Source organism: Tachypleus tridentatus, chromosome 13 (genome assembly GCF_004210375.1).
Source record: "Tachypleus tridentatus isolate NWPU-2018 chromosome 13, ASM421037v1, whole genome shotgun sequence".
Lineage (NCBI taxonomy): Eukaryota > Metazoa > Arthropoda > Merostomata > Xiphosura > Limulidae > Tachypleus > Tachypleus tridentatus.
This window is the reverse complement of record NC_134837.1, coordinates 234191079-234218348: the sequence shown is the minus strand read 5'-3', so window position 1 is coordinate 234218348 and position 27270 is coordinate 234191079. Positions and strand designations below refer to the sequence as shown.

Below are 27270 nucleotides of genomic sequence, written 5' to 3'. Positions count from 1 at the left end.
AATTAGAAATTAAATGTATTCATATATTCAAAAAATAGTTTTTCCTTTGTGGCTTTTAAAAAGCATATAAGGCCTTTAACTTTCCGAGTTGAATTAACATGATTACAATAGACTTTCTCTCCTGAAAGACCTATTTGAGTAATAGCATAGATTTTCATGTTCAGAAAGTAAAATACCCATTTTACTTAAAACAAAGAAAGCTAATTTAATTATTATTTTACTTTTTCCAGTCTTGTCTAGGAAAAACTTATTAATTTAAGTTCCTGAAATAAAGAAGGTTAAAACTATTATACAAGCTTCCTTAATAATCATAAACGCATTAATGCAAACAAGAAACACAATAACTAACCTTTGAAAATGACTTGAAATAACGAGACATAAGCTTCTGATTAAAGTTATTTGTTTTTGAAAGTAATTTATTCATTCTGTTTACTTAATCTCTTGATAAACGCATGAATTCATTGCAGCTTGTACGCAAGACTGCAACGAGTTGATAATTTCTTCTCCATCTGGTGTTAGCAAACATTACTTGTCTAATAGGATTATTTCTCAAGTATGATTAACTTATTTTACATTCCAGGTCGAAACGATTTTACATTCAACTGTTGTTGTTTACACTTCCCGTTTGTCCTACATCTCAGCCCTAAATATTGGAAACAACAAAGAAAATGTTTCAATTTCTTGGCAGTTTAATATTCTTTGCAAGACATAATATACAAGCTTGATACTTCTTTCAAATGTTTAAGTTGAAAACATAACAAACTAAGTTATCGATACGTGATGTTAAACTTCAGGTTAAACCAGACTGAGATAACACACATATCCAATTTGTTATAAAGGATGTGGACAAAAACAAGTGTTCTCCTTGAAAATGTTGCTAATTTGCTATATCTTTTATTAAATAACATAAGGAATAAGTAAAATTGTATATTTTTAGAATGCACTTGGTGATATTTGTTCAATTATAATCTCAAATACTTATTGTAACACCCTTTTCATGAATTTACTTACATTTTATCATAAAATAACGTTGTTCATCTGCTTATTCTAATTAACCTTCAAAATACAATTAAAATCTTAGATTACTTTTATCTATTTTTGGAAATCTATTTGTACTTTATACTCTATGCAATAAAAAAATTTAAATAATCAGGTCTGTTTTTTTCAAGTAATTTGAATGCTAAAAGAACATTTAGGAAATATTTATATTTATGCTGAGTTAGTACGAAGCGTCTGTCACACAAATTTACGTTTTCTTTTAATTATGTATTTGGTTAAGCACATCAGTAGATATTAGTCTCCATTTTATTAAGTTACATATTATAATTTATCTCGGACAAGCTTCCGATTTATTATATTACGTATTACTATTTCACATAGCCGGAAATTTTAATTTAAAAGTTATTTGAATGTCGATATGCATCAACTTTATGATATTTACCAAAGAGACTAATATTTGCAGATTTTTTTCTTAACACGAATGTATTTCTCTGTACAAACAACAATTTTATAACAACATTTATTACAAATAGCTACTACAAATAATGATTTGTATAGAAAAGGTTTAAAAACGTACAAACAATACTGAGTATTCTACCTGGTCTGGAACTGAATATTTTATAAACAGTTCACGATGAGCGAATTTATTTTGTGTTGACACACAGGTTCGTTCCACTTGATGGGACATCAGCTGTCTTCTTCACAAGAGTTATTCTTATCGACTAAAATATGTAATGCCCTTGTGGAAATGCTAATGTCCGAGATTAATTCTCTGAAGTTAAACGGTTTGTACTAATCGAAATCTATAAACGTTCCTGGTCAAAAAATCTGTAATTTTTCTATCAGAAAGCTTTTTCCACAATTACAGCTTTTGAGATTTTTAGTATACTAACTGTATCAAAACCAACAATAATATGAAAACTACCTTTTGGCGCGTCGATTTATAAACTTTATGCAAGGTTCTCGAACGTTCAATTGACAACAGTATTTTACTTACACACATAGTACATTGTTGATTCTTACAGTAGAATCTTCTACAAATTTTAGGAGTTGGCGGAACTTTAGCAATACACATTTAACAATATAATTTACATGAATTTATAAATATATATTAAACTGAAAGAAACATAGATTTTGAAATATATGTACAATATTAACTCTGTTACAAGTTGTTAACTTTCTAAGTTCATATTTTAATCCTCAATTTATGAACCTTTTAATTAAAAATTGAAAAGTGCAAAAGACGTCATTATAGTAGTTTGAGAATCTTATCGCGTATCGGAAAGAAAAAGGTGCTAAGCCATTTCATTTCTTATTTTCAAATTTCCAAAATACAATAAAGACTATAAGGTATATCAATAGTGGTATATTTTATAAGGTAAGGCCTTATTATATCTGTGTTCTATAGCTAAAGTTTATTCTCTGACGTTGTTTTCGAAAATAAGACATGTTGTTCAAAAATATTTCATGATTTTACACAAAAATATCACATTTTTATGAAAAAAAACCCTTTTGAGCTATGTTGTTATTAGGTTTTATCTGGTGTTATTTACAAACAAAAAATAACATTGAACAAAATGCACTTTCCTCAATAGCTTGAATGTTTGAATTAGTTACATCTACATAAAAATAAGCCCTGGGCATGTTGCCTCTCTTATAATCATAAAACTTCTAGTCCTGTGCCATATCCAGTGTCACTTTTCCTCTAGGTTCAGGCTGCTCATCTTACAAGGTAAGAACTTCTCTTAGGCAAGAGGTTTAGAAGTCACGCAATATTGGATGTATCCCATTTCCTTTAGCTCAAAGAAATTAAACCGTATCACTTTTACCGTAATTTAATGATAGGTTATCACATATAAGTGGCTTTTAAAGGTCACTAGATTTACACTGGCAAAGTATGTGGCGAATATAATTTATATGATACATGACTTGGAATTTATTCCGATTGAATTTATGTATTGTTTGTTTGCAGATAATTTTGTTAATATTTTGTTGTATAAAAATTATCATATGTTTCTCATCTCTGCAATAATTATTCTCTAACACATTTTCTTTCAGAATTTTTGTGCATACTGAGCTCATACTCTAGACTTAGAAAGTCAGTCAACCATTAAGTTCTTCTTGTAACAGTTACTCATGGAACTAATCCAGTTTGTTAGTGTATTATGCATAATTTCATGAGAAAGAGTGCCTGCTATACTGTAACGTAGTGCCTTGTGTATAGAAAGCACCAGTAGGTGAGATGATGCACCCATAAATGCAACATCTGTTATACTCTAGAGAGAGTGGCTATCAGTGCAGTGGATGATACCTATATCTTAAGATGCATACATTTTTCTCTTCCCATGTCACTCGTTTTCGTTTTTATAATGCCATATAGAAAATATCTATCATTTTAGAACAGGGCAAATGAGATAAAACTACTTTGAAATATATTCAAATTTAAACACAAATATATCTCAAAAAATGTATCAAAATCCACTTTCCTTAAAAAATCTTTCTTTATACATGAAACTATCTGAATAAATAGAAAATCACCAAACTATTACTCTTGTTAAAAACACACATTGTGATCTGCAGTTGGTTGATGGAGCCGTACGACACACTACCATGTGCTTTGATTACAAAACCAGACCCACCCACATTCTCTCTCTTCTGGCGAACCTAAATTAACATGAGGTACAGACTACCAAGAACAACCACAATTGTGTGAAGCTTGAGAGAAAAAGATCTAATGTAACAGTTTTTATAATACTCTTAGGCAGTTGCAATATAGAGCAGTTCTACCCTAAACTCTGGTTGGTACCATTTGCGACCATCAGAGAGAGGCAGTAAATGCTGCTGGTGGACTACATCCATTCACAAGAAGAAGTCGTTTAGTTAGCAGGTGACACAGCAAGAATAGACTGATGAAGGTGAACCCAGGAGTAAATACTGAACCACTCAGGACAGGGAGGTATTCTACCACGGAAGTCATGAGTCAAAAAGAAGCCTAGATCATAGAATGTCAATAGATTAACCTGATAACTTACTATTCTATAAGTAGAGGGCAATAATCTAACACTTATCCACTTGTAGAAATACCTGTGTAAACTCACTTCACTAAATTCCTGATGGTTAGTACATCACAAGCTGAAGTGTGCTGAGAATTTTTGGACAAGAGATTTATGTTAAAAATACAGTGTAATGATGCAAGAGCTCAATTAAATGTCACACTGATATTTAATGATGCATTACAAAAAAGAAATGCAGTCTTTACTGTGAATTTAGATGGATCAGCTTTCATTGTTATTAAGTTCTTCCATGAGATATAGTTAAAACCAGTGGCAGCTGGAATAGTAATAGCAGAATAAAAACGCAGAAGGAATAGAAATGAACTATTGTTCTGTTCCATGAAACTAATAAGGCCCGAGTCGGAACTATTTGTCAACTTGTACTGAAATTTCGGTTATCAAACCATCTCTATTATAGCTGTATGGGGCTTGATGTGTGTTTGTAAAGACGCGGTGGTAATAGACTTCCTGGTTGATACAAAAGTTTTAAAATATGCTGAGTGATTTCACCGTCTATAAGACTCTCTGAGTTAGCTAACTGTTTCATGGTATTACCTGAAAAGGAGAGTGAAACGAAAGGAAATGTTGATGTTAATACATTTTTGTAGTGATTGGTCTATTTTCTACCCTATTTTTTTCTTATTATACACAGGACTCTGTTTTTGGAACAGCCAAGCAGCACATAAAAATACCTGATTGCATTTAGGGTAGTTGTGAGTTTTTATTAGTGGATGGCAAAAGTGGAGAGAATAGGCTGTGATAGGCCCAATACGAGTCCCAATGAGGTTTGGTGGTATGGGATATTCATAAGTAAAAAAATTCATTTTCCATATATGGTATATATGACAGCACATGTAATCCTATAGAAATGTAACTGTAACATCACAGCACCTTTCTCATTCTCTTTCTCAAATAACTTTTCATGAGGGATTATTGTAAATACGTTATTGCAATTTTTACTGACAATTCTAAGCAATGATTGAACAGAACTTGCTTAATTTTGCATTTTAATCCTATTTTTGCTATATAATATCAAGTTCTTAACCTTTCACTGTATCTTATTTTCAAATATTTTATTGGGGAAATATTTCAGTTGTGATGGCTGACTCAAGAAACCACTTTAAAATATAGAAAGTCAGTATTATGAAAGTTTTGAGAAATTTCTGGATGCACTACTCAGTAGTCTTGACAACTACGATGGCCGACCTAAAGTTCAGCAAGGTAAAGTTAAAACCGATGGGCATAAATGAGTTGCTTGCTAATTAATCAGATATATAGACTCTGAGTTGCCCGTATATTCAGTGGATCTTATATCCTAGATCACCAGCCATTGGATTGTAAATATAGTATTAACAGAGAAGATACTGCTACGGACCATGTCACCTATTAACAACTCCATCCCAACTGAGCCCAGTGTGCTTAAGTAGCACACACCAAAATCTAAACGGATCCCTGTGAATCCAGAGTCAGTTAAGTCTACCTTTACTCATCCCAGTATGCTGGAACGTCCAACCAGTGGGTGTCAGGGAGAGAATTGCCGCAGTATCCAGAATAATTAACATCTTCGAAACCAAAAAACAACCATCGCGTAACATGTATTATAATAAAGTTCATCCAAGTGCTGGAAAAGTTCAAACATGTGAGAGATGACTCACCCAGTGATGGTTGTACAAACATTAGCAGAGGAAGCTCTCACAGTGTTCGACCACAACATAAAAGCATCCAAGTTGATTGTTGTACCTTCTTTACCCACCAAAAGGTCTTAAACATAGCATCTTTGTTTATTGATTTGCAAACTGCTGACAATGTTCCTAACTGAAATTGATTAAAGAGCAACTGCCAAAAACAAGCAGGCAAGTTTTTTGGAGTATTGTTTGTGTTCGCAACTGCTTGAATAAAGATTATTCCATTGTGTAATATATTGCTTCCAGTTTCTTTCTATGCTTCAAACTTAATCAAAGTGATACTAATTCAGATTTTGCTGCATTAAACATCTTCTAATGGACTCCAGTTATTATCCAGTTCCTACTGTATTGGTTAGATGAAAATAATTTACTCGAGAAATGTCAAAATATGTAAACAGGAACTTCATAATAACGCAGTATTTCTATGTCTAAATAATACAGAAATAATGCTAAAGACTTGAGTGTTGTTTTTTGTCTTTAATATTAGGTTCCAGAAGCTATCTGAGAGTTCTGGTGCAATTGATGATCTATTTAAAGTTAATTTCTTTATGATTTTTGTTGAAAATATCATTATCAACTTAATTTTATCAATTACTATTATTAGTACCTAAAAACACTTCCTAAGAGCTAAATCTTAAATGTGATTTTGCATATAAAGATTGATTAATATTTGGCCCGGCATGGCCAAGTGTGTTAAGGCGTTCGACTCATAATCTGAGGGTCGCGGGTTCGCATCTCCGTCGCGCCAAACATGCTCGCTCTTTCAACCGTGGGGGCGTTATAATGTAACGGTCAATCCCACTATTTGTTGGTAAAAGAGTAGCCCAAGAGTGGGCAGTGGGTTGCGATGACTAACTGCCTTCCCTGTAGTCTTACACTACTAAATTAGGGACGGCTAGCACAAATATTCCTCGAATAGCTTTGTGCGAAGTTAAAAAACAAACAAACAATGATTAATATTTACTGAAAAGTCTTACTAATAACTTTAAATGATCAACATCATGCATATGGACAACATTATCATTCTGATGTAACAAAAGTATTCGCGCATTCATTCCGTTGAACAACAAACAAAAAAACATTTGTTATGGCACAGACTATTGTGCAAACATCTAGCAGTTTGAATTCAGTGTTACATCAAAATATTGACACATTTGGTTTCCTTATGTCCTTTTTCGCTTAAAACTCCTCTACCACAATGGGGTACTTGAATACAACCTTTTAATAGTTTATATATGCCTACTTGACCATCTGGGTTAGAGAGAAAGTTGCTAACAGGTGAAATGTTATTATTATCATTACACAGCTTTAGGCACTTTTAAATCAGTGTTTTAACACCTAACCACTTTAACTTTAACATATAATAACTTTTAATTAAATCTGCGAATTTGATCTTCAAGACATTTTACAAGACCTGCATCCTATGAATGTTTGCATTTAAATACCCTGTTTTTTAATACAGATGTGATACAGATGTATGACTGATGAGCCTTTATTTAACTGAAATGATATATAGATTAAAAAGAACTAATCAAATGTGTAAGGCATTTTATGTAATAATATTATATGATTCTATCGGATATGTTCAACAACATTATTTATGTACCTGAGTTTCTTTGGTGATTTAGTGTGCTAATATGTTCTCGGGATGACTTAAGTGTTAGTATGAAAAAACTGAACTAAAACTTTGTGAAAATCACAGAATTAAATCTCATAGAAAATGAGTTTTGTATAAAGGAAAGAATGCTCCAGCTTCTTAAACTTGTGAGAATAAGTTTTAAAATATGATTTTTAGACACTTAAATGGTCAAACAGCAAAGGCTAAATGTAGGCCGAAATGTGTAATCAGTGCATGCTACTAGTTAATGAACTTAGTCAGCTTTGATTCTCTCGTTAAATGATACAAGAGGGTGTCTGAAAATAATGCCAAAAATTTGGACGTAGCAACCAAAAAGTAAGTCTATTAATAGATCTGCTTCTGGAATGTTACTAGTCATAATCATCTCTAGTTGTTGTTTATCGAGGAAAAAAAAATACGAATCAAGTTTTTTTTGCATTGTATGTACTGTTTTTTGAGTAGCCATAAACATGTATATAAAAAGATCACATATCAACAGCATTGCCAATATGGATACAGTACGTTATTAAATTATAATTATTAAATATTAAACTTTAATATGATCAAAATTTATTGATGAATGAAAATCTGCCTCAATGATATAAGACTTCTAAACTGAACAAAATGAACACCTTTTCGTCCTTTTGAAACGCCACCCGTAAAAGAGAAATTGTAAATTATCTTTTTAACTTTAGCAACATAGTTTAGATTATGTCTAGAGCCAGAGCTAGGGACACTCCGCACTAGCATCCCCGTACCAATCAATATACGACATCCCACTTGAAACAGCTACTAATAACTCTTATACACTACAAGCAAGAATATCCGTCCCTAGTGACGCGAAAAGATTAAGTTAGTCTATCAGCTTAAATTATTTCATGGACTATAAAATCTTAACTGTGTTGAGCATTTCAGTCACGCTGAGACTCGCTCAGTAATAACGTATGATAAATCTACATGTTCATTCTTTAAGATACGTCATATTTTGAATAATGAGTCCCACAACAGCACAGTGGTATGTATGCTGACTTACAATTACAAAATCCGGGTTTCGATACCTTTACCTTTCGTTAGCCAATTGTGTAGCTTCATGTTTAATTACAACAACAATTGAAATGTGAATTGTAGTGTGATTAGTTCCTAACAATTTAGGGTACAATTGCCTGCTTACGAAATAAAATTTGGCGTTAAAATAATTTATTTCAGAATTCGCGACATAAATATATATGATTATTCTAATAATAACGATATTTAACCACTTATAATTAATATTACTACTAACTTGTGGTATATTTCTTAAACAATTTTTACTTTCTAATCTTTACAATAGACATATTTTAAATATTCTTATCATAGTAATACATTTAATACCCATACTATTCTATGAGCTATTGGTTCTTATTAAAATGTAGTCGAATTTCTAACAAACAAACTGTTTCTTGCGAAAGTATTTGAGTTGAAATCATAAGAAAATATTGGTAGTTTTAAGTATTACAGGATACAAGCACCAACTAGGTTATGCATTTTATTTAGAAAAAAAAACAAGTAGACACACTTAGCTTGACAGAGTTTAATAAAACGGTGAAATGAGAAAATAAATGTCACTCAGGCTAGCACAGATAGCCCTCGAGTAGCTTTGTGCGAAATTCAAAAACAAACTGACACGTGATGAATACCTTTTAAGCTTTACAATAAAAAGTTTTGTAGATTTTACGCAAAAATATTGGAGTGCTATCTGCGTTAGCCGTCCCTAATTTAGCAGTGTAAGACTAGAGGGAAGGCAGTTAACCATCATCACCCACCGCCAACTTTCGGATTACTCTTTTACCAACGAATAGTGGGATTGATCGTCACATAACAACGCCCCACGGTTGAGAGGGCGAGCATGTTTGGTATGACGGGGATTCGAACTCGCGCCCTTCGAAATACGAGTCGAGTGCCTTAGTTAGCTGGCCATGCCGGACCAGGCTTTATGGATAAGTTCCCGTAAAATAAATAAATTTACAATTCGATTAAATTAGTGATAATTACCACTTACTATTCCTATATTACACTTACGTAGGACGTATCGGATTCTTATTATAGCAGAACAAGCACTAATTCTTTTAAAGAGCTTGTTTGTTTTTTGTTTGCTTGTTTTTTGTTTTTAATTTCGTGCAAAAGTACACGAGGGCTATCTACGATAGCCGTCCTTAATTTAGCAGTGTAAAACTAGAGGAAAGACAGCTAGTTTTCATCATCCACTGCTAACTCTTGGGCTACTCTTTTACCAATGAATAGTAGGATTGACCGTCACATTATAAAGTCCATTTTTAGTGTGAAAGGTAATTCGAACTCTCGACCAACAGACAGAGCACCCTAACCACCTGTTCATGTCAGGCTCTTTTAAGAAGCTATAAAAATGTGTCCACCAAGAGTATTAAAACACAAACTTTAGCGTTATAACTCACGTTAGTGGACTTGTCGTTTACAATAGTTATAGGAGGATCAGGGTTATGTTTATTATTTACAAGATCAGAGATCTAAACCTAATGAGTCGTCCTCCTGTTGGCAAAGAACTTGTATCAAGGTGTTTCTTAAAATATGTCGTTTAAAGTATGCTTTCACAGAGAAGAAAGCACCATACATGTTTGATAGGATTGACATCTGGTGATTTGTCTGCTTACAGGAGTGTCATAAATAAGTCATTCGTTTAATAACTCTGGTTGAATGAGAAGTCTCATCCTGCTTAAAAGCGTTAAATTAAAAAGGTAGATGACTTGATCAGCAGCTGTATATATTAGATGCAACTGTCCTTTTGCATACCACTAGTTATAGTTACCAAATTTCACACAGAAGCAACCTTCACGACAATAGAAACACTTTTGTATTTTACTATGGTTTGAAAGAGATTCAGCGATATCTTCTTGGAGTAAATTTGTTGTATTCATGGATGTCAAGTGTTCGGAAAATGCAGATTTATTCAAAATCAAACTAAATTCCAATGTACAATATTCCTGGGAGATGTGGGATAACTTCCTTTCAAACTACTCTGCCTGTGTAGTATATATTATGAAGTCAACCTGTGATGATATTAGAGTACATTCACATCTGTGCTGTTACAATAGCGGTCATTTGACGCTAGCCATTATCCACACTTCTTCTTACAACACGAATAACCCTTTCTGTTGGTTCTAGATGCCCTATCGTGAACGTTTTTGTTGTTATTCTAACTGGAACTAAACTGTCAACCATTGTTGCTACGGGCAGTGGTACTTAAGGTGATTTATTACTTTCATCACTCTTCCATCACCCACCTGTAAGACCTCGTGAAAGTACGAATAGATCTTAGAATAGTGCCTTTTTTTATGTTTGTGCGTATATTGTGCTTTTTACCGAGCTTTTCCAGGATTTATGCGTCAAATGGCTTCGTGTAGATGGTCGGTTAATATTTTTGGAATGTCTTTTTATTCGTTTACCATGCATACATATATATTTCTTACACGCCATTACCCATTTAATCTGTTGCTCTAGTTTTAGAGTGATATTTATGTTTCTACGCCTACTGGTTTATTAACATTAGAATTGCAGCTTTGATGGTATCATGATATATATATATATATACATTTAACAAAAACACAAAATGTTTCCTCTTGTGCATACAAGTACCAGAACACTAAAAGATGATTTATATATATATAGACATATATATATATGCTAACACTTCATTGGTGTTTTAAAACATTTACCTATAATAAGTTAAATGCTAACAAGATGAAGAAGGCGATGTAAGGCACCATATTATTATAAGGTGTTAAAGAGAGACAATTTTTGGATACAGAGTGACTAACAGAAAACGAATACATAAAATCAAACCTTTACACACAGAGATGATCAGTTTATATTTACCAGGTTCCCCGCTGGTGCAATGGAAGTCTACTGATTTACAACGTTAAAATCAGGGATTCAGTTCTTCCTAGATTGACTCAGCAGATAGTGTGAAGTGACTTTTGCTATAAGAAAAACACAAACACAGTATTTACCACAGAATGTTAAATGGCAAACACATTAGTCCAGTGTAACGTAACTTGTAAATTAACATGAGAACTACATATTTTAATACAGTTACAAAAGCTGAAACGTAACCATCTTAACAAGATTCAATTAAATAGTGATGTCGAAAAAACCCACTCTTAGAGAAAAATATATATGTAAAAACAATGATGGAAGAAGGTCGAAACGTTGTTCGCTCCTCTACGTAAAAAATCTTCTCAACCCAAACCAGCCGTTTTTACATATATAAGATTCGGTTACTTATTCCATCAAACCAGTAGATGACGTTGAAAGAAAAAAAAACATATTAAGGATGATGTTGTTTTCGTTTATGTGAGTCAATTACTTTAATACGAAACTACAGACAACGAACTAACTTAAATCATCCGTAATTTCAAAAAAGGATATAATACAGTAAAGTGTTAATGTACGTTAGTTAAGTTTCCCGGTGCGAAAACGGTTAGCTTGTTTAGTCATAACACTAAAATTCAGAGTTCGATTACCGATAGTGCACAGAGGGCAGGTGGCTTTACGCTAAAGAAGTGAACAAGTTTAACAAAACTATACTGCTTCAGTTTCTGTACAAGATTAACCCAAGGAGAGTAAATAGCCTTTTCGTATTTACTCTCCCGGAACACTGGTTTTGGTTAGTGGAGTAGAAAATAAAGCTGACACAAGGTGATATAGCTTAAAAACATAAATACCTGAAAATGCTGACGTATTTTATAAAAAAAAAGAAAACAAAACTTCCATCATTTCAAAAGGTATTTAGTAACTAAGAAATGTAATTTTAGATAAGTTCCAAGATACAACTGAAATTTGAAACGTTTGTAGACCTCAATTTACTTGTTTTGAATTTCACACAAAGCTACACAAGAAAAGGCAGCTAGTTATCATCACCCACAGCCAACTCTTGGGCTACTCTTTTGTCAACGAATAATGAGATTGACCGTCACATTATAACGCCCCCACGGACGAAAGGGCGAGCATATTCGGTGTGACGGGAATTCGAACCCCCGGTCGTCGAGCATCTAAACCACTTGGCCATGCAGAGCCTACTTCAGTTACAACCGGACAGAAAGTCTAATATTTCAACAAAGGTAACTGTTGGACCAAAAATTAAGAAGAGTTAGTTTTGCAAGCGAATACAAAGAACCTGTATTTATTTCCATGTATTAGTCACGGGAATATGTAGTGTATATCGTTATATTGTACCTTACCAGCTAATGAGGAATGTACTGGTAAATGTTTATGGTGTACAATTTCACTACAAAGAGGAATTTATTACAAGATTAAAAAAGAACGTGTTTCGACAACTAGTAATCAGATACAGTATATCAAAAATTTTACAATTAATGTGTTTTAAGCCCTCATGAAAACTTTCTACTTATTGTATTTCCTTATTTGTTTATAATAATGTAATGGCTCACACAAATTATAAGTTATGAACTTACACGTTATGCTACTTACAATTGTTTTACTATCCAAAAATGTAATACGTTTATCTCTTTTAATGAATTTCAACGTTTACGACAAATTAATCTATTATTTTTCCCTTTCATGTTTTAAATAATTAATCCTTCATTTTTGTAAACACGTAAGAACATCATGCACTGGAATAAAATGGATTTGTTCATAGCTTTCTATAAGTGGTTAAAACGAGTGCAATGCGCAAGCGTGTAGCACGTCGCATATGAATTAGAGTGTTAGGTGGAGAAATTGGCGGCTCACGTGGGTTAGTAAAACAGAACACGCCTGGTTTCCCTCAGTGACGAAGAAGACGAGAGAGTGAAGACACTACCGCAAACCTTGAGATATATTTTGTTGGTTTCACTTCCAGTTCACCTCATCACTTCTTGAAAATAAGAGAACAGTTTTGTATCAGGTTTGTCCAACATTTTTAGAAATAAGTTATTCTTTATAGATTGAATATTGCATTATTTTAAAATATGGTCTATTCCTTTGCGACGAGTATTTTAGTAAATACGCGAAAAACGTCCTTCCACAATAAAAATATAATCACTTTAACAATAATTTTTTTATTGTAGTGAATTGAACTTGCCTTCTGCTGTCTTCAAGAATTGTGGAATATATATTTTCCTCTTACGATTAATCTTCGAAAAGAACTTAAGGAGGCCCGACATGACCAGGTAGTTAAGGTACTCAACTCGTAATCTGAGGGTCGCAGATTCGAATCCCCGTCACACCAAACATGCTCGCCCTTTCAGCCGTGGAAGCGTTATAATATTACGTTCAATCCTTCGTTGGTAAAAGAGTAGCCCATGAGTTGACGATGGGTAGTAATGACTAGCTGCCTTCCATCTAGTTTTAAACTGCTAAATTGGGGACGGCTGGCGCAGATAGCCCAAGAGTAGCTTTGCACGAAATTCAAAACAAACCAAATCAAACTTAAGTAAATTATTCTAAAAAACTAATCACTTTGGAGCATTTTCTAATAAGGTAAATTCAGTACTAGTTATTTTGAAACATTTTAAATACTCCCCCGCTGGCACAGCGGTAAGTCTACGGATTTACTACGCTAAAATCAGGCGTTCAATTCCCGTCCGTAGTCTTAGCAAATAACCCGATGTGGCTTTGCTATAAGAAAACACACATTTTAAATAAGGATAGCAAAATAGTTAGTTTTTTTTTTAATTTAACGTAAAGTTACTTGACAACTAATTACACCAGGCATCCATAATTCAGAAGTGATTAAAGAGGTAAGCAAAACTACCTACTGTCAACCGTTCTGTACCAACAGAGTCAGATTGAACGTCATGTTATATATATTCTGCAGCTGAAAGGCTAATGATGTTCGGTGACAGGATTCGAATCCTCGGTCAGTAGATAGCAAGTGAAGCATACTAACCATTAGGCTATGCCAGTTTGATAAAATAAGTACACCGACCATAAATATAAAATAATAAGTAAAGACGATTTTTCGTATTCATCATATCGTCACGATCTTTGAAACACATCGTGTAATGCAGTACTTAGCACAGCAGACCATGAATGCAAGGGTTCATGGTTTGCTATGCTAATTATTAGATCATTTTGAGACCGGGAGGTGTCTGGTGAAATCCTACATTTCTATTAGGTTAACCCAAGAGTTTATTGTGAGTAAAATGGGCTAGCCAAGATAATTCTTATGTAGGTTTGCTCGAATATTCGAAATTACACAAATATGTGCTCTTTAAAACTGAAATATCAAATTGATTTGCCGAGTAATGCTTTTCCACGTTAGTTTTTTTCTTCATTCTGAATTTGAAAAAAAATCGAAATATCGATCATTTTTATATATACTGACAATATTTCAAATTTTTGTTTCGTTGGTTAGACGAAGGATCACACTGATCAAAATTTACAGCATTTATTAAAATAAATAAATTACATTTTTTATCGATATATTTTTAAACAAGCAATAATTTTGTTTTAAATCTGTCAAATTAATACAAATTAAAATATATTTTTGCTGGTTTTCTCTCTGTTTAATTCTTAAATTGTTAATCTGTAATTTTGAAATTGGTAATTATTGTTATTTTTACTCGTTTAAAGAAACGTCGACCCGTATTGAAATGGGAGTTTTGAAGATCGTCTAATAATCTTTATTAGCAATTGCTTTAGTATTAAATTATTCTTACTGTTGTTCAGGACTCGAATTAGCTCACAGAACATGTTCGCCCCTTCATCTGTGGAAACATTTTATTGTGACAGTCAAGCTTACTTTTCTTTCCTACAGAGTAGCCGAAGAATTGGTAGTGGGTGGTGTTGAATAGTTGTCTTCCCTGTATCACTTCTAATTGAGGAACGGCTAGCACAGATGGATCTCGACAAATGTTGTATGAACTTAAAATCAAATAACTAAAATCAACTATCTGTTACAAAAATAGTTAGTTCTTAAGGTAAAATAAATGTAAAATGTTTAAATATATACATATATGTACATTTATTAATCATAACAATAACGAATTCTCTCGAAAAATAATTTAGAAACTGAACAAAAATTATCAATAACTAAAACTACGTTATCTGTTATAATGTTTGTTCTATTATCTAATCCCAACCACCCATAAAAATAGATAAAGTCATCTAAATCAAAGCCATTTCCGTGAATTTTTCTAAATGTAGGAAAAATGTAGGAACCATTGATAATGTATAAAAGAAGACAACTTATCTACATTTTCATTATAGGATTTCCACATAATTATTCAAATTACGTAGATTTTCTTTCAGGATAATGAACAAATATTCCAACAAAAATATTTAAAATACTTGGTTTATCTCAGTGATTGCACCAACACATTGATTTCTTTAAGTAGAAGTATACTGCCTTGCCAGAGGTAGAAGTGAATTATTTTTATTGATGTTCCCAGTGACCAGGTAATTTATATTTTCTGGCATCTTTTTGGAAGCATTTTATACTTTCTAAAAAAATTTGTTTGTAATTCCTGACATGTGACGATTGAAATACCTTACCACCTGTGGTTTACTTCTTTTACTTTTGTAATTGTTATAACAAACTATGTTGGAGGAATATTTAATGGTGTTAACGCTTGTCTTTCTAAATGAGCAATTTGATGTTTACTATTGGATTATTTTACTTTAAAAATAATTTCAAACTGTACATAAGAACGCTGTTATATTACTTGTTTGTTAAATCTGTTAATGTTTTGACTAGGTGCTGTTGTTAAGTGTGCATGCTTAAATCTGTAATTTTATGAGGTAATGGTGTATTTGGAGTGTTTCAGACAAGTCTTGATAGTATAAATGGCACAGTAGTAGTGGTAGTAAAAAGGAGAGAAAAGTAGGTTCAGCTAGTTCACATGATAAAGCAAATGATGTTCGAGGTTGAATTTTTTTTAAAGATAAGCAGAGAGGGCTGTTGTTGATTTGATTTTTCATCTCGCCAGTTCAGTTTCCAAACGCCTTATCTTTTAGACACTGAATAAAAATCATTGATCTACTTCTAACCTTGACTTACATCCTTCTATTCTGTCTGTTTGCTCTATTGATGACATTTTATCTTGATTTGAGAGGCATTGCTTTATACTTTCATTTCCACTTCATTGATGTCCATTTGCACATTTCCTTGATCTTGTGTTTGGTTGGATTGATTTTTGTTATAATTCTTCTTTAACTATTAAATCTGATCTCGTATCTCTTCCCTTAAATCGATATCTTTCGCTTCCAAATGATCTTTTCTCTCTCTTGGTCGTCATTTAGTTAGGTATCTTTCTTCTGGATCTTTTTTCTACTGTTTTATCGTTTGTATTAACTTTTCAATCTTATTTCAATACGTGATATTGAAGATTCTGCTATTCAAAAATATTCACTCTTTTTGACATTTATGTTGTAATGGCTTTGTATTACTGAGCGAGTTTTTTTTAAATTATTTGTTAAAAAGAAGACTGGAAACACTATTCAACCTAATCATACTGAAAGTATCTTATTTGTTTGACTAAAAATTTCACAATGAACACTTTTCATGCGTTGAAAGCACATTTACATATTAGGTTTCAAATTTTAAGAAAAGAAATAACTGTATTACTTTAAAACCTCTTTACGTACTAGGATTTTATATTTGATGTTTTGCCATTTTGTAAAATATACTTAGTGAAAATTGCCAAAAACAATGTATAAAATTAAAATTTACATTTTTGAATATCTTTTAAATCTGTCACTCTCAAAGAATAAATTCTTATTTTCTAAGAACCTATCATCCCTGAAAAATACAGTTAAACGTGTCTTGTTTTTATCTCGATTTTTTTTCTGACTATTTATTATTGCAGGCGTCTATTAATAAACATAGGGTAAGGTAATAAAATATTGGGAAGAGCTAGTAACTGAAAAACATATTTCAAAATATAGTAGTAACAAGCACATTTTATGTATCATTGCATAAAACATGATATAAATTACTTGTGTCTAGTGAATAACTCGATGTGAGAAGTAACTTATAGTTCTCATGAGAATATGAATAGGTGAATAGCCTGCAAAGAAGAACAATAGAATTAAGTGGACAGTTAAACGACTTTAGAACAAACTACACGCCTGGTATTTCCTATAGTATTTTAGACGTTACTTTTGTTCACTAATTAAAAAAAAATTACTAGTTTGAAAATACAATAACAAGCCCTCAGGTATGTCTTATAAAAATTAAAAAGAGGAAGATAAAAGAAGCATGATATTCTAGCTACTCCAGTATTTATATATTCAATGTTAATTATATTCAAACAACGCATATAAGTAACATAACTTCTAATTGTTTGATATTTATTAGACATAAATTATTTTCAACCAAGAATATCGTTTGGAAAATTTTATTACCCAGTCTAACCGTCTTCTAGTGGAATAGCGTAAAATCTACGGACTTTCAACTTCAAAATCTGGAGTTCAGTTCTCCACGGTGGACCCAGCGTACATCCGAGTGGTGCTTTACTCTAAAACAAACAAACTAACCTATCAATAAACCTGACATCATTTTGAATGGTCAGGCTTCAAGTCACTGATACAATTGTCAATTTATAAGGCTTTCTTGCAAGTTGTAATTGAAATCGTGACTACTTCAATGGCCAAAATAAAGTTTCAAAAATATTTTAGAAAAACAAAGCAAGTTGAAACGTATTGTATATATAAAGCTAAATGTTGTGAATACAAATTAAAAATGAAATGATTGTTTGTAGTTTAATATAAAGCTACAAAATGGGCAATCTCAGCTCTGCGCATCACGAGTGAAACTGTGAAACGAAATGAAATGTTTGTCATGTGTTTTTTTAATTAAATCCATTCAAATGTTTTTAAATTTCGTGAAATACAGAATAGTCTGACCCATATCAAATTATACGGATCTAAGTCGATTTGGGGTAATATTTAATTAGCTTTCCCTGCGTTGAACATAACTTAATTGAGTAGTTACGCTCTGAGAAGCAATAACCGTGACTCCCTCTCATGTATAGAAAGGATTAAGTCAAAGTTCATGTCAGTCTTCATATTACTTAATGTGAAAATATGTTAGGATTTTGTATTTTGACATGACTTGTTGACGGTTGTTTGTATCTGCTAAATCTTTATTATTGTTTGTAGTAGAATATGTGCGATAAGTATTTAGTTTTGTGTGTAATCTTTTGTTATTTTATTCTTTGGTGGATATTTATAAAAATTTCTTTTGTTTGTTGAAGGTAGTTGGATGTTTTAAGGATTTATTTGTAGTATATTTTATTAGATTACAACAGTTTTAAAGTATTTTAGCACTTACATATTAATCTTTCTCCTATATTTTACGTTTTAGTTTTAACTACGCAATTGTTATTTTGTTCCCTCTTGTACAATATACGTAATAAAACTGTTATATGTATCACTTTTTAAATTTATATCATATTATTTTCTATCAGGATCCGTCTTTTCTCAATCACAGATTCTTTTATTTTCTACTCGTTGATATTTTTTTCAAAATTAACAAGTCAATTATTGGAGATGGCTTGAATAATATTGAAAAATGTTAGTAATTAATCTTCTAAAAGGCTTTTAGGTTTATCAAAAACTTATATTTTAGATGAATTAAAAACTATCTTCATCTGGAATTGATCAAATAATGTATAAATTCTACGATTTATATTGTTCCTTTACAGTTTATAGTTATTAACAGTAATTTAAAAAACAACCATCTAAATTACACTTCAGAGGCTAATTTTGTATATCAAAGTTAAGTCGAAAATATTTTCCAAAATATAGTTTTTAATAAACGGGAACAGAAACCCATACTAAGACGTCAAGTTTCCTGTCATTGTTTGCATTTGTGATATAGAATTTATAAAATATACTTGGCCCCCAGTGATTCATCAATAAGACTACATTCAGGCTAATAACCATAAAAATCGGGTTTCAATAATTATTGTGGACAGAGAACAGAGAACCCAATGTATAACTTTTTGCTTAGCAACAATAAATGCAACCAAATCAAATTATAACTTTAATATTATACATGAAAACCAATTATCTAACCTGAGTTCGAGGTCTATTATGTATATAAATTATACCTTTTTTATTTCGGATCAATGAGAACTAAAGACAAATGTATCTTAATTCACGCTTAATTATATCACTGAGAGCAAAATTTATGGCAAAGGTTACTTATTTAACGTTTATTGGCGCAATGGAACTAAACTAACTGCGCCAAACAAGTCATAAAAATGCTGTAAGTGAAATACAATAAAATCTAAAAAGAAAATAGCTTAAAAGGGAAACAATGCTCAAGTATTAGGTAAGAACTAAATAGAAGTAAAAAGGCTAATGAAAATCAAAAAACATAAAACACAATGAAGTTGGACTATGTCTCCATCGTCGTCCAATGTCAGTCGTAAATAAACCCTTAAAAAGGTGCCTTTAAACTGGTGCCGCTGCTGACGTTTGTAAGGTAGCACGAAAGTAAAATGTGAGTATTTAAGACATCAATATCACAAAGGCCACACGTTGGTAGATCTATCCAATAAGAAAGAAAATGATGAATTAAAAAGTGTGACCAGCTTATAGCCTAACTAATACAACTTTCCCCTTCCAATCCTTACGGGAAAGAGATAGTTAAACAAGAATACAAGGTTTGGTTTGAAAAAGCTTGTTATGAAGATGCTCAACCCAAATAGACTGCCAGTTGGCATAAAGCCCAACCTTGATCACAAGACCAAAGTCCATATATGGGACACGCACAGCTCTTACAACACCAGAGCAGACAGATTTAGTTGCAATGTCAACATACTTGTTCCATAGAATACAGACATGGATAGGCATCCAGAGAAACTGTATAAAACAGAAGATATAGAAAACTGATCAATCCTTTCACAATGTCCATAAGAACAGGGTTGAAACTAACTTTTAGCAGTTCAGGAACCAGTAGAGAGTTAAACAAGTCAGTGTCAATAGTACAGTTAGTGTACCGATTAGTTTCTACTTGATCTAAGACAGAGAAATGGCATACAGTTCGCCAGTGACACGGAAAGAGTAGAGAGAATCCTGTGATTCACCACTGAACCATCCATATAAGCAAGAACAGAAGAATGGTTCATAAGAGATTCAGTGAAAAATATATAGTATTTCAGATACGCAGTATCTGCCTTCCTCAGATTACTTAAAGAAAGGTCACAGGTGGGGGATGGTAATGAGCTAAAGCGGAATGACCTGATCATTGGACTCAGTAATGTCATCCAATAACAGACATAAATCAGCCAGCTCTGCCGGATACAAAGAAAAAAACAACCCAAGGTTGGTTGCGGTGGTGAGGGTCGAAGCTTGAAAGCATATTGCAATATTTGTGGGACTCAGTTTACACACACTGGACTGGCAAAGTGCAGAAAGTCTCCGTGCAGTGCTAAAGCCCCAGATAACGTACAGGATCCAATATCTTCAAGGCAAAGAGTCTGGCAGATTCACAAATCATTGACAGATCTATGAGGGCGTAATAGATCTTGAGCATGGAATATTTACCTGCTCCTTAAGAGGCAGAATATAGAGAAGATGAAGGATGTTCGGTACATTTGTACACTTGACACAATGGTGCTTAAGGTGAGAAATGAAAGTAAGCTTGTGATCAAAGATAAGCCCACAGAACGTCGCCTCAGAAACCATAAGAAAATAACGCCACTAGGACAGAGCTCAGGTTTGAAGTTTAAGCCCTTTTGGTGGCAACAATGAATTCAAAGGGATATAGAAGAGAAGGTAAAGCCATTTACTATGGTCTACTTCGACAAGCAACTGTGGGGTGTCTGAAACAGCTGCTCAATAAACTTCATATTGTACCACTGGAAAGAAATGTGAAATTCATTAGTATAGAGGTTTTGTGCTTAAACTATAAACAAGTAAAATTTTTTCTCAATGCAATACGTGTAATCTCAAAATTTATAATTTTAGTCATTTGTTCTCAAGTTCAACATTCATAATGGGTTATCTCTGCTATTGCAGATGAATATTTTGTACATGTGGGGCTAGACCGTTATAATTCATCTTATTGAACTTCAATATGGAGTATGATACCAGGATAGCAAATGTATACTTGAATGCTTAAAAGTAGTGTTGATAAGGTCCTGCGTCGTTATCAATCAATCCTTTGAAAAAGCTGTTATCAGATCACTTTTAATGCTTGACGCTGCCTAAGGAGAAGTGACGCATTTCTCCTACACTCTCAGTGAGGTCGTGTAGCTGAATACCAGTTAGCGTGAATACAACTTTATCCAGCCAATATACAGTTCTTAAAATTTCTAAGTTTCGTTATACACGAGGGCCAATTACACCAGCACGTGGCAACACCAAAGGCTACTTTTTAGGATGTAGAGATAGATACATACTAAAATCGTTTTATTGCACTTCATACCTCCACTACTACAATATATATGTTCCTTTATGAAAACTGGCAGATCTGGTTCTCATCAAATGTGTTTAAACCTGATATTGGGCTGCTTAGTAAAGGGCTACTAACTTTTAAAAATATTACCGCTCATGTTGCTGTCACCTTGAAAAATAATTATACATTACAAATGTACCATTTTATGTTTTGCTATGAATAAAATATATTTTGCTGAACATTTGTTAGATAGACTGTCTTTTTGAGGTTTTATTCAAATTATCTGCACGCTTACAAGGATCTCGGGTGTGACTTCGAATATCTCATTCAACACCAAAGCATTGTCTCTTCGATTGCTGCGAACTCGAAATAACAAATAACAGTCGTTTCATTGTATGTTGGATTGTCCACTGTATCCATGTGTACAAATTACCATCTATTAAGTTTGGAATCATTTCCATATTCTGCTAATGACACTTGGAGGCACTAGAAACGATTTGCAACAGCCTAATGAAAATAACTATCTTCTATTTATCCGATTAATGGATCTCCCAAGGCTGTTCATGAAATATTGCTAGATCTCTATGTATTTTCTTTGAGATCTAGCAATGGTGCATGAAAAAGTTGGAGTAATTTCAACTCTGTAATTCACTTCAAAGTGACGAGTTAACTTTTTTATTGATTCCACTATGTGTGTGCATACTCACATAGTATTAGCTGATCTACTAGTATATTGTATTTCAAACAGATAATTGATCTTCAAAAAACTGACTTCTACAAAGACGAATTCACAAGATATTTGTGAAGGACAGCTCAGTAAGCTAATACAGTAGTAAATTATATTTCTCATTGTTGTTCTCAGAAACTGTTCTTTGATAATTTACTACTTAATTGAAGGCTAACGAATTAATTAACATTATTTCCACAACATTTTCATTGCTTGTAGATATCCATTTAATTGTTTACAGAAACATATATACGTCATATTCTGATCCGAGTAGAAAATTGTAAAAGTACGCAGCCAGAATGTTTTCATTAGAGGTCAACAACTATGGAGAAAATCTTGTGATTTAATTGGTTCTGTTTAGTCTACGGATCAATGATATCATAAATTAATGGTGTTACTTGTTTTTTTCTCTTGTGCGTGGATGATATGATTTATCTGTTTTACAGTCGTTTTATTTCTTAATAATTTTACAACTGCTCCAGTCTATCTTATATTCCATTTCAGTTACTCATTTAGTAGTAGTTTAAGTGCTGGATTCCTTAAGAAATTGTTCTGTGTGTCTTCAGTTTTATTCTTTTCTGGGAAATTTGCACTTTGGTTAAAATACTGACACTGGATATTATGGACAAAACAGAAATATCACACAACTTATGTACATAAAAAATCTTAACACAAACATTGAAATGGAGATCTGTAATGTATGTTTGCTCTTGATCCAGAAACATATACAGCCCTGCAATACATCAGACAATTAAAGGCAGAAATATGAAGACCCCTCCTTGATTTATTTCTACATTATAATGATATTTAATAACTACGTCACATGTACCTAATATATTGTACTATTTTCACTAATTTGGCACATTTGTCAATGAATTATTTCGGAAAACTGAAAACACATGTAACATTATTGTAAGGATAAGAGTGCAATTTGGGAGCCACAATAGATGTTATAAGAAAGTCACAAACAAGCAGCATTAAGTAATATTCGGTACCGAACATACATCTTTTCAGACGCACTATAATGTATTAGAAAGCTGCGTAGCGACTTCGTAAATATAGCGTTGACTATAGCATTTAGCCATCTACAGAGTACATTGATATTACGGGAAGAACTGTTTCTTCGTTGTACACAGTGAACAATCTATGCGCTCCCTTCGAGGATATCAAACCTGATTTTTAGCATTGAAAGCCTTTAGACTTATCTTTGAACCGCTGGCAATATTATGGGTAGGATTCAATCAATTTTTTTTATTATAGCTTTAGTTTTTTGTTGTAAATATTAGCATAGCTAAAACAGTCTTATTGTAAGAGCTAAAACTGGTAATGTTCCACATTTACGTTAAATGTGACCTGTATAATAAAACATTCCTTTTTTTTTTTTGCAATTCCGGACTATGACTGTTAGATACAACATATGTCCAGAAACTAAGTTGATATAAATACTTATTTGTTTCATTAAACTCGTTAATTTTTTAAATACTAGTGATGTTTTTTTAAGTAGATAAATTTCCTAAATCTATTTAGTGGACTTTAAAAGACTAATAATAAGCATATTCTCCAACTGAAATATTCAATATTTATATTTTCAACAAAGCACTCGCAAAGTAACAAATTTTGAACAACTGGTTAAATCATAGTTTGCAATTATTGAATAAAGTAAAGGTTAATATACTATTAGGGGAAAATAATAGTACAAAACTGTGAGCGTGCAATTATTTCGCAATGAATGGTGGACAGACAAAATAATTGTTAAAGTGAAGTCTGAGTTGTAATATTATATTTTTGCAAACCCTCTGTAAAACAACACATGCCCAATGCATAGACAAGAAAATAACATATTCACATAACATAAACAACCCAAAACCTGTTTAAACAGGCACATACAAAACACACGAATTGTAAAAGTAATATGTTATTGCTTTAGCTTAATATAGTACCAAAAGTAATAAATAGTAGCCATAGAGAATAAGTGTTAAATATACAAGACTTTTCAGCGTAATAGTTACTATTTAGCTTATTTAGTGACCACATAGTTAAAATATTTCTTTTCATTACAAGAGTTTTAAAAGTAATTATTTAAAGGTGATAGTTATGACAGTTTTCGTTAAGTAACTCTGTTCGAATCGCTCTTTTTTCATGTAGGTTAATTGTTGTAATTGGCTTTTGTTATATTGTTGGCGTCACATTACTCGAATCTTCGATTTTTTCTCGATTTGATAAATTGCACAAACAAATGATAATTTATAAATGATAGACGATGAACATAGCTTTTCAAACCTATATAATATGTTAAGTTCGCGTTACGTTTTCTAGCAAATCATGGAAGTCAACAATGGTAAGATGTTAAAAGTTCATGTCGCCAACAGAAAAAAATAATTTCAAAGCAATCTCAACATTATAAATCCCAAAAACTTATAAATATGATTCAAGCATTTACTGAGATGATTCCTTTACATTTTCGCATAAAAAATATTCAACGTAACGTTTTGCCGTAATCAAGTATTACGGTTGTTTAACTTCAAAACAGATTCTAAAATAAATAACTTGATTTGATCACCTCCAAAACTCACATTATCAAAAGATTTTTTAGGAATATTCATTTGGAACTTATAATATTTTTTTTAAGCACATGAGCTCCTTTACGCATATATCTCAAATGTTCCCCAGTTTCGCAGTGGTATGTCTGATAACTTACAACGTTAGAAACCAAGTTTCGATACCCTTGGTAGGTACAGCACAGGTGGCCCATTATGTAGCTTCGAGCTTAATTAAAAACAATTGCTATCAAAGTAGTAATTAATAATTTTTATCATTACAATTAGAAGTCCCTTTCATAAAATTACCACATACATTCCGCTTTTAAAATAATCTAAGCTCTCCAGTTATCTAAGCTTCCCTGTAACACAGCGGTATGTCTGCGGACGTATACTGCCAGAAACTGCTGCTCAAATTATCATTTTATTATATCTTTATATACAACAGCCTAGATGTTTGTTATTATCAATAACTGAAATTGTAAGAGCAAATACCATTCTTTACTGAAAATCGCTAAAGATGAAAGTGCAAAAACACCTTTACATGTTCTCCTTTACGTCGATTTTCCTTCGGAGAGAAATATAAAAAGTGCATTATGCTTTTCCGGCGAGATTCAGTTTCCACTACGTGCAAATAATTAGAGTAGAGTTGATTTGAATTGTATTAGTCACAAATTAACTCATTTTTGTTCAAGAAATATCCTTGAAGGTGGGATTACATAACAGGTTTGTGTCTCTTTCATTGTAAAACTAATATTCAGATGGGGCCCGGCATGGCCAAGCGTGTTAAGGCGTGCGACTTGTAATCTGAGTGTCGCGGGTTCGTATCCCCATCGTGCCAAATATGCTCGTCCTTTCAGCCGTGGGGGCGTTATAATATGACAGTTAATCCCACGATCCATTGGTAAAAGAGCAGCTCAAGAATTGGCAGTGGGTGGTGATGACTAGCTGCCTTCCCTCTAGTCTTACACTGCTAAATTAGGGACGGCTAGCACAGATAACCCTCGAGTAGCTTTGTACGAAATTCAAAAACAAACAAAATATTCAGAGGGTGGGAATGGTAGTAGTTTTTGGTTTAACTGACTGATAAATTACAAAGATAAATCTGTAAGTGATAATTAGTGGTATATTTATAAAAACACATTGTGAGATGCATTAAAATAAGTTCACAAAATGGGTAAATTTGATCACAGTTCTGATTCAACTCTACATATGCCTTCCAGTGACGGAGCGGGCTTCGATATCGGTGGTAGGCAGAGCACAGGTAGCCCATTATGTGGCTTTGGGCTTAACTACAGGCAAACAAATCTTTTGTATGGCCGACATGGGAAGGTGGTTAAGGCGCTCGACTCGTAATATAAGTGTTACGTGTTTGAATCCCAGTCATACCCATATGTTCTCCTTTTCAGCCGTAGGGACGTTATAAAATAACAGTCAATCCCACTATTAGTTGGTAAAAGAGTAGATCAGGAGTCGGCTGTGGGCGATGATGACTAGCTGCCTTCCTACTAGTTTTACACTGGTAAATTAGGGACGGCTTAGGAATATGTTTAAAGTTTTGAAAAAGAGAAACGGAAAGTAAAACCTTCATATTTGATAATTAATTTTAAACATATAATATTCAATGATTTAGAGATTTTTAAAATTATTCATCAATCTCTGAACAATAATATTTTTCTTTGTAATAACTTAAGATCTACCGTCAGTTATAAATATAAAGTTCCAACTGGTCCATTAATATACAATTATAAGTTTTTAGCTGATTTAAATGTGTATTATGTTAATAATTTATCTTGTGAATTTGAAAATAGTTGATTTATTGATACTTTCATAAACATATTATTGCTGTAATTTAGATATTATATAAGACAAAATATTACGTGAAATAATCAAAAAGGGGCTAAATACAGATTAACAACAAAATGTAATCAAAATAATATTCTAAAATATCTTGAAAAAATATCGATGAATATATTTTGAAACGTAATTATATTACAGCTAATCTCCCTAGATGGTGTTTAGAATGGAAGTTACATATACTTAAAAAATAAAATTATCCCACATAAATTTCAAAAGTAGCATATAGATTTATCATTTAATCAGCTAAAAATAATATTAAAAAACTGCAATAAATATGTTATAGTTCCTATTGATAAAGCTAACTGTATTATTGATATAATTTACAAACAAATTCTATGTATTAATTATAATAAAATATATTAATAATACACAAACTTTTAAACTTGTTAACCAATCCAAAGATACAGTAATTAATAATTTCGTTAAATC

At 32.4% G+C, this 27270-nt stretch overlaps 1 long non-coding RNA gene and 1 pseudogene across 3 annotated transcripts in view; one reads left to right on the top strand and one right to left on the bottom strand.

Moving 5' to 3' along the window:
- Positions 1-367: 367 nt before the first annotated feature.
- LOC143238712 (uncharacterized) lies at positions 368-19952 on the bottom strand. 2 transcript variants are annotated; one of them, XR_013020724.1, is made up of 5 exons: positions 19702-19952; positions 17715-17827; positions 15029-15233; positions 11244-11347; positions 368-643 (listed from the first exon to the last, which is right to left on the bottom strand). It is a non-coding gene; the product is annotated as an uncharacterized LOC143238712 (long non-coding RNA). The 2 variants fall into 2 exon arrangements; XR_013020725.1 differs by lacking the exon at positions 368-643 and adding an exon at positions 1559-2798.
- The window catches only part of LOC143238711 (sex peptide receptor pseudogene), an 82810-nt pseudogene continuing 68621 nt past the window's right edge, over positions 13082-27270 (top strand). Inside the window, exon 1 of the transcript XR_013020723.1 lies at positions 13082-13272. The product of XR_013020723.1 is annotated as a sex peptide receptor pseudogene (transcript). The remainder of the gene's footprint in view (positions 13273-27270) is intronic.